At 30.6% G+C, this 9,808-nt stretch overlaps 1 long non-coding RNA gene across 1 annotated transcript; it reads right to left on the reverse strand.

The window, feature by feature from the left end:
• Positions 1 to 1,018: 1,018 nt before the first annotated feature.
• LOC134266153 (uncharacterized) lies at positions 1,019 to 3,145 on the reverse strand. The gene is made up of 4 exons (XR_009991904.1): positions 3,082 to 3,145; positions 1,783 to 1,854; positions 1,293 to 1,364; positions 1,019 to 1,073 (listed from the first exon to the last, which is right to left on the reverse strand). It is a non-coding gene; the product is annotated as an uncharacterized LOC134266153 (long non-coding RNA).
• Between the last annotated feature and the right edge of the window lie 6,663 nt (positions 3,146 to 9,808).

The following is a 9,808-nucleotide window of genomic DNA, read 5'->3' on the forward strand; positions in this document are numbered from 1 at the left end:
CCATTGTGGCCCTGCCCTACCCCTGGGGGTCATGATTTGAAAAAACTTGAATCTACACTACCTGCGGATGCTTCCATATGCGTTTCATCTTTACTGGCCCAATGTTTCTGGAGAAGATTTTTTAAAATAATTTTCCTATGTATTCCTATCTTAACCTTTGATCAGATATTGATGCCCCGCCCTTCCCCCGGGGGTCATGATTTGAACAAATTTGAATCTTCACTACCTGAGGATGCTTCCGTATGAGTTTCATCTTTCCTGACCCAATGGTTCTGGAGGAGATTTTTAAAGATTTTTCCTACGCATTCCTTAGTAAAACTTTGATCAGCCATTGTGGCCCCGCCATACCCCTGGGGGTCATGATATGAACAAACGTGAATCTACACTACCTAAGGATTCTTCCACATGAGTTTCATCTTTCCTGGCTCAATGGTTCTGGAGAAGAAGATATTTAAAAGATTTTCCCTATACATTCCCATGTAAAACGTTGCTCAGCCATTGTGACCCCGCCCTACGCTCAGGGGTCATGATTTGAACAAAATTGGATCAACACTACCTGAGGATGCTTCCACATGAGTTTCATATTTCCTGGCTCAATGGTTCTGGAGAAGAAGATTTTAAAAAGATTTCTCCCTATATATTCCCATGTAAAACGTTGCTCAGCAATTGTGGCCCCGCCCTACCCCCGGGGGTCATGATTTGGAAAAACTGAATTTACACTACCTAAGAATGCTTCCACATGAGTTTCATATTTCCTGGCCTAATGATTCTTGGAAGACGGCTTGGCCCTTATTCTAACAAACTTGAATTCCCTTCACCCAAGGATGCTTTTTGGCAAGTTTGGTTAAAATTGGCCCAGTGGTTCTTGAGAAGAAGTCGAAAATGTGAAAAGTTTACAGACAGACGGATGGACAGCTAGACAGCTAGACAGACGAACTACAGACAAACTGTGATCAGAAAAGCTCACTTGAGCTTTCAGGTCAAGTGAGATAAAAACTTACAATAAGTCTAAATTTGTTAGATTATTGAACGCTTTATCCTCTATTGTGGTTATGCTGTTGCCGATTAGATACCTGTAAGACATTATGAAGAATGAATGTCAAGTTCTTTCTTATGTTAACCTAGAAAATCATAATATTTTAACCTCATTCTATAAGGAAATTATAATTATAAAAACATCGAGGAAGAGAATATCATTACTAGCCTCTCGGAGGCCACCCCGCTTTATTAATCTTATTTTTATTTTTATATTTAAAAATTTTATACAACCTTAACTTTTTCGAAAAACTTACAGTTTCTCTAAGTTTGTCAGATCATTGAACGTGTTATCCTCTATTGTGGTTATGCTGTTGCGAGATAGAAACCTGAAAAAAAAAATGTGAAGAGTGAATGTCGAGAGTTGCAGAATTTGATAATTCATAATAATTTTACCTCAAACTTTTTAGGGAATTATAATTTTTAAAAGAAAGAAAAAAAAACATAGATCGCGTGGATAATTCTTTGCTGCCTTACAATCACCACTGATACATAGGTACACACAGGTATATTAAATCTTACGCAATATTATATACAAACTCAACTTCTCAACCTGAATTACGCTTTACAAGTGAGTTATTTTTATCCTACTGTTTGCATTTAAGGATCAGGCGAACATTTAAGTAATAATACAAGACATGATGTTGATGTTCTTAAAATTGTTGAATCAAATAACAGTTTATTAGTTTTTAGGTGAATTATTACTCTAAAAAAATCCTAGTCAGAAATTGTTAGGAAAAAACTTACATAAGCTTTAAGCTTTTCAAACCAGTAAATGTGTTTTCATTCATTGCAGTAATGTTGTTTTGGTACATTAATCTGGAAAAAATAAGTGGAAAATGTCTGTCAAAATTCAATAATTTTTTTTCATTTGTATGAAGTAAGCAACACCTAATCAAAGTATTGAAAGAATTGAAAGCCAGGCTTTTTAACTACTCGAGTATATTGTCTGATGTAAAATTAGTACATGATCATTACTTTTTTTCCTTTTTGCCATTGATTTTTAACAGGTAGAGTTTGTATAATTATGATTTAAAACAATATTCCATATACCAGTAATTAAAATAAACAGTCCAGACCCCAAGATATATTATGATTTAAAAATTTAATAAATAATTTTTCCCAGAACTTCTCGCTTATTTTCTATTCAATAAGCATTTATTTCTCATAATTGAGAAATTATGTCTTAGAATAGTAAAAATAATGCACATGTGTATTTTAATTGACATTCTTTTAGTTTCAAACAAACAGTACTTTCATCGCCGACTTCGAGTAGAAACACTGATACATGAACATTGTCAAGCGACTCCACGCATGTTAATTCTTTAAATTCAAGTTCACTATACTATCAATCTGGTAAAAATCAAAACAGAATATAACCACTATTAGGTATCATAAAATTACAGTCTGAATTCCGATATGAATATTATGTGTAATGTCTTAAAACAAAACAAATAGGTACCAAAATAAAAGGAATAGTTTTCATAGTAAGTTTTACTAAACTGCTGTAAGTCAATTCGAATGAATTGGCGTAAAAGTTATTCGTTTGGCAAAGTAAAAGCAAACCTCATCTTGACATCTTTAAATTCCTGACTAATTCGTCTACGTCTTTTATACGTTATCCAAGCCTTTTTTTAATAAGAAACTCTTTTCGTAAAATTAGCTTAAAACGTCATTTTTCAATATAATTATTTCAATAGCAAAGCGTAAAATAGTACTTAAAACTTCACTGCGTTTACAGTTACATAGCAATAAATCAAAGTAGGATAAAAAAATAAAAATTACAGATAATATGGTGTAAATTCCTAAAAACATTATATTAAATTTTTCATGACATGTTTTCTTGAAGGATCTTTTATTGCAGTAAACCCTTAAATTCGTGATTAAATCAATTACATTTAGGAGGATTGGTTTTCAAAAATATATTTTAATTAATGAAGTTGTAGTCTCTGTAATTCTTTAAAATTCGTGAATGAATCCATACATGGGATAAACAAATTTGTATAATTGATATAATCCAAAAACTATATGAAATAATTAACTCACAAAGTCCATAAATTTGTCAAATCACTGAATGCATTATCCTCAATTGTATGAATACTGTTGTCGTGTAGATACCTAAAATAAGCGTTAATGGAAAGTACATGTAGATCTCATGAATAATTTCACTAACCTTACAACATTACCAAAGATATATTGAATCTCAACATCTACAGTCTCACCTTATCTCTACGTTCATATACATGTATATACTTAGTAACTATACATTCAAAATATCAATGTAGATAGCTTGATAAAGAACAACAAAAAATATATGCATAGTATTTAAATAATATACATATGCTAGTTTTTTAAATTGTAAAATTTGAAAATATTGCTCTCCAACTATTTTTGCAGTCGCTGGAATTCAAATGAAAGACATATCTTTAAAAGATTTTTTGATGGCAATTGGACAACGTGCCATAAGTAAACACAACTGGGCGAAAAAAAGTGCTGAGAGTCACAAAAGGACGATATTAATAATAAGTATTTATCAAAAACAACTAAAATTAGCAGCACAACAATACAAATAGCAGTGAATATGAGTAATTATCACCAACACCAACAACAGCACTGCATCAGTAATCATCAAACATTATAAGTAAAATTTGGAATTCTCAGAACTTTTTTTGTCCAGTAGTGAAAGTGTCAAATGTTTGTTGTATGATTATACAGACAGAAATGTTGAAGAAGAAGAGGGTGAGAGGACATGTAAGACTGTCCCCCATTAAATCAAAAATCAATTTACATCGTCCTAAATAATAATTTACCTTTTTCTTTTTATAAGAATCATTTATAATATTTTACAGGTACACTGGAAGAATTTTTGAAATTTCTGCCACAATGTTAAAAGATATACAAATTTTTGTATAAAAAAAGCTATAGAAAGTCCTATATCTAACCCTCGAAAAATACGATTTCTTTAAATTTTTGGTTCTGTTTATTTATGTCGTTCCTATTCAAAATCACCCAGGAAATGTATATCATCCATGCATGAAATATTGATTGTGTTATGCATCATTAATTTTAAAATGATGCCAAAATAGTTAATAGAAAATGATGTACAACGTAAAGTTAAAATGTAGCATAAAATTATGAGAAATCAATGAATGTGACGAAACAAAATATAAAAGCATTATAAACATGAACAATAGGAAATTAATTCATTCTGAAATCATCCGGTATATATAATTTTTTTACATTGAAGAAAAATGTATGTGTGATATAAATTTTGTATATTATATTTTCACTCCTCATATACTCTAAAATATATTTTTAAAGCTTTTTCTACTTGAGATACTTACAGATCTTTTAAATTTGTCAAACCACTAAATGTCACATATTCTATTGTGGTTATATCGTTGTTGCCCAGATCTCTGAAAGCAAATTGAAAGAAAAGACGTTAAGTGCCTGTACTTTTATATTTATTTACAGATGTTAATGAGCTAAGATTGTCTTTTCAGTGTTAATTCCATTAAGAAGCCATAGAAACTTAAAACCTTTTTTTCCGTTCTTTACAACCACGATCTATTTACATGTGTGTTTGAATAATACATATTCAATTATAATCCATGAGAAAAAGATTCCCGATACATGTATATATTCTATTCAGTATCGTATTTTTAAAAATGGAGTTAGAAAAATTTAAATTTCTGCGTTCTGAGAGTTACAAGTCTTAAAGTAAATTTTGAATATTTGTTAGTTTTTGCGATTTATAGTACTTAAATTCCTGAAAATAAAGATCATATAGCTTACCAAAAATATAGAGAAAATAAACCACAGGATCTGCAGTTGTAATTTAAATTTAAAAATGTTTAAGGTGGTTGGGTATTGGTTTGCGACACTTTCAAGAATTTTCCCCAGATATTGGGGCACTACAACTTGTCGATGGAGGGCTGTTTTAAACCTGTACTCGGAAGTTACAGCTTCGAGAGTGGAGGGGGGGTCTTTATCGTGCCAGCACCTACTCGACACGGGACCTTGGTTTATGCAGTTTTATCCCAAAGACAAATCACAGAAAATCAAAAGATCTGTCACTCCGTTTCCTTTCAAAATTAATGTAAAAAATATTTAAGAAAGGAAACTTTATATCACAAGGATGTTTCGTTAATTTATAAGATATTAAACTTTAGAGCATTGATATTCCAAAAATATTTTAAATACTGAACTTACAGTCTCTATCGTTTTGTGAAATGGGTGGATAAATCAATCCGCAGGATAATACTAGTATGGTTTGGAGAACTGATATTCAAAATAAATATCTTAAGCATCGAATTTATCTTGTAAAATTATTGAATGAACCAATGCATGCATAGGATATTATATTTTCCAAAACATATTTTAAATTACAACTTACAGTTTCGTCAATTTTGTCAAATCTTTAAAAGCGTTAACCTCTATTGTTGTAATGTTGTTGTTGCTCATGAGCCTGAAAGACATTGTGAAGAGGGTAAATTCAAGTGCAAGTATACGTCACACTCATTTTCCCTTTTAGACAATTATAATTATAAAAAGCATTTAAGACATGACTTATTCTTACTGGCCTTAAGGTCAAGATCAAGTAAATGTCTTTAGACTAACTTTTTGGTGCTAGATCCATTATGATGCCATAATAACTTTCAACACTCTTTTTTCCGTAATTTACGATTCTAATAGAATTATGTAGAAATTGGAGATTTTTTCCATAGAATTCAATTTGAAACCACATGAAAAGTAGTTCAGATACTATTTTAAAGAACAGGCCAAGAACATACAAATTACTATTTTCTGAAAGACTGTAAGCAATCTGAATACATTTTATTTGTCTGAAAATGCACCTGATCCCACCTCCTACTTTTTGGAGGTCCTTATTTGCTCTGATCTTTTGATCTTGAATACTGTTCGTTATCTCCTTATCTCCATATGTTTCATGAAAAAGAACTCCCATTTTCCTGAACGATTTTCTAAATTTTTCATTGGAAATGACAGTTTAAAACATAATTTTTCATCTTGTTTACCTACAAAGAATGTCCCAAAACACTTTATTTGACCAAGCTGACGGTACAAAGCATCATTAAGAGGAATTTATTTCTTAAATCTGATATTTTTGTAGGCACTTTTCATTTACTAGATCTTGTCTTTAAAACACCACCATAGGTATCTTAAATCTTGATAACATGAACAAACTCATTTTTATCCGTCAAACTGAATTACTCATCCCGTATTAATTTATCATTTGAATCTTTCAATATTTCAGAAAACATATTCGTCACATATACATTTCAAATAAATCAAGTGAGTTACTTCAATCATGCTGTTCGTTAAAGGTTCAGGGCAACATAAAAAATTTAAAAATAAAACAAAGGACAATGCTATCGTTCTTGAAACTGTTGAATAAAAACATAGTATATAATACTTTGGTGGATTGATACTCCATAAGTACCTGTAGTTATAGTAACTAATCAAACAAAACTTACAATTCTGTTAAGTTCGTCAAACCAGTGAGTGTGTTGTTCTCAATTTTGGATATCATGTTTTCGTACAGATGTCTGTAAAAATGTATAAAATGAATGTCAAGAGCAAGAATATTTTCAAGCATAATTAAAGTTTCTTCGATTTTTAAAAATAAATACTTAATAAGGACGATTAACAAGTGAATAATTCCAACTAGCTTCACAGTGCAACAACTTGAAATTTACAAATTAAAATTGAGTTTGGGCGGTTTATGCTTTATAAACTGCGAAGCGTCATGAGTTTAGAGGATTGACATCCCAAAAATATTTTGAATAAAAACTTACAGTTTCTCTAATTTTGTCAGATCATTGAACGCGTTATCCTCTATCGTGGTTATGTTGTTTTCATACACATACCTGAAAGGAAAAAAAGTTAAGAGTGAATTTCAAGTGCTAGTATATGTCACCCTAAAAAATCATAATAACTTTACCCCTTTCTTTAAAAAATCATTTTGATAAGAAGGTATAGATCACGTGAACAAATCATTCTAGCCTCACTATGCCAACCCCAAGAATTATCAATCTTATTACAGTAAAACTCGTTTAGTACGAACACGGATATTGCGAATTCAAGGATATAGCGAAGTTATATTGGATCCCAAGCTACATAAATTTAACGAATTCCTTATACATATATAACGAATTACGGATAGAGCGAATAAATTAAATTTAGTTGGTCCCCCAGTGACTTCGTTATACCCCTGTTTAACTGTATGTACAACACGGTTTATAAATCTGAATGACACACTAACTTATTCATTTGATTCCATAAGTAATTCAATATTCGTCACATATTACAAATTAAGCAAGTGAGTTACATGTATTTCTATGATACACTTCATTATTAACATTAGTGTTCACAACTATATTAGTGTGGCTCAACATTAATGTAAAAAAAAATCCAGGAGACGATGGTTTTTGAAATTGTTGTTAGTTTATATACATTATTGGGTTGATATTCCAAAACATATCCGCAATCTAATTAAAATCAGACTTCTTAGATCCGCGCCGTATTCACTGTGCGCAGAGTGAATACGGCGCGGATCTAAGTCTGATTTTAATTATACTGAACCTATCTGTAGTTAGGGACTATTAGGGAAAAAACTTACAAAAGTGTTAGGTCTGACAAACCCACAAATGTGCTCTTCGTTATGGTGGTTATTTTGTTTCCGTTCAAAAATCTGGAAAAAAATTGTGAAAAATTATCGTTGAAATTTAGGTTACTTTGTTTATTCTTTACGCATAAAAATCCAAGGGACGGTGCGATTGTTCTTGAAATTGTTTTATCAAATCAAAGTGTATAATACATGTACTTTGTTGAGTTGATACTCTAAAAAATATGTGTAATTTGAAACTATTAGAAAAAAAAACCTACAAAAGTTCCAAATTTGCCAAACCAATGAATGCACTGTCTTCTATTTCGGTTATCTTGTTATTGAACAACTCTCTGAAAAAGAAATGTAAAAGAAATGAATGTCAAAATCATTTTTTTCATGCAAAATGAATTTTTTCGAATGCATTTTAAAGGAGAAAGTAAAAATTAAAAGACAATTATTACATGTTATTTTTACTAGCCTCTCAATACCGTCAAATGTCTATTTTAAGGCCAAATTTAATAACTACAATATAAACTGGGTTTGGACAGTTTACCATTTATAAGATGCGAAGCATCAATGAACAATGGATTAAAAGAGGATATCATTAAAACAACTGCATCAAATGTATATCTTAAGAACGAAGATTCTTTAATAGGTGCAATGTAAACTTAGTTTGGGCAGTTTACGCTTTATAATATACGAAGCGTCAATGAATAATTGATAAAATAAGGATTTCATTATATTAAGACTCACCTTATTTCTCCGTCAATATAAATTACGTATTTCACATGAACTCATCCATGCAATCCTTGATAGATTCATTAAACATCCACTTTATATATTTCAAATAAATCTAGTGATTATTTCTATTATACTGTTTGTAATTAAGGTAATTAATGTTCGAGCCATGATTAATATAAAAAAAAATCCAAAGACAATGTTATCGTTCATGCATGAAATTGTTCAATCAAGACACAGTTAATATACATTTTTGGATTAATATTCCAAAACATATTTGTAGTTAGGAACTGTCAGAAAAAAAAAACTTACAATTTTTCTAAGTTTGTCAAACCAGTAAGTGTGGTGTTGTCAATTTTGGTTATCATGTTATCGCCCAGGCGTCTGGAAAAAATTGTAGAGTGAATAGCAGAATCAAGTTTATTTTCTTGCAATGATCACGTATATAATTTTTCCTAGCTTTTCAATGCCAATACATAGAATTTACACTTTATAAAATGAGTTCGGGACGTTTATACGCTTTTATAAACTGCAAAGGGTAAAAAAAAAATAAATGAATGGAATATTATTACTTTGGAGGATTGATATCCAAAGAATATTTTAATAACAAACTTACAGTCTCGAAATTTTAGAATATCATTGAATGAATCAATCTATTGGATATTGAAGTTTAGAGTATTGAAATCGCTGCAATATCTAACTTCAAAGATTATTGTGTTTAAATGTAAAAATATTATAATTAATAAAGTAGGCGGACAAAGGGATTTATATCACGATGAAAATCATCAAATTAGGGATATGCTTTATACCTAAATACTTACAAAACACATGTGTCACTAGGATAAAGAGAAGGTACCATTGGTATTGATTGCTTCGAGCAATCAACCAATGTTCCAGAGCATGTGGTCGAATTTCTACAAGTACATCTCATGTTACAATCTCCAATTACAGTTTCAAATATCAAAACACAGAAAACCAACGTCAACAGTTTCCAATTCATCTTTCAAACTCGTGTGCTATGTCTACGACTAATTCAAAACCTGCTGCACCACATGTATTTCAAACCCTTTCGTATATTTGTCAAGGATGTTTTTCATCCTGTGTATGCACCTGAATACGGATTTGCTAGATAAGTGATACGGATTTTGCTTTTACATTATTTGCTCTGTTCTTAATCGATGAACTTAAAACGTGTATCCGTAGTTCTATGATCACTAAAACCAATATATAATAATTAACAAAAACCAAGTAACATGACGTATATTATAAACTTTATCTGTTAACTTTATAAATTTGACTGTTTGGAGGAGACAACAAATAAATAAAGTGCTGACTAAATAAATCGTCGACGGTCAAAATTAAAAGTATAATAAAATTTCCCAGACAAGTTTTTACATGTAATTGATA

The sequence above is a fragment of the Saccostrea cucullata genome, unplaced genomic scaffold (genome assembly GCF_032062105.1).
Source record: "Saccostrea cucullata isolate Sc308-1 unplaced genomic scaffold, CSIRO_AGI_Scuc_v1 ctg16650, whole genome shotgun sequence".
Taxonomy (NCBI): domain Eukaryota; kingdom Metazoa; phylum Mollusca; class Bivalvia; order Ostreida; family Ostreidae; genus Saccostrea; species Saccostrea cuccullata.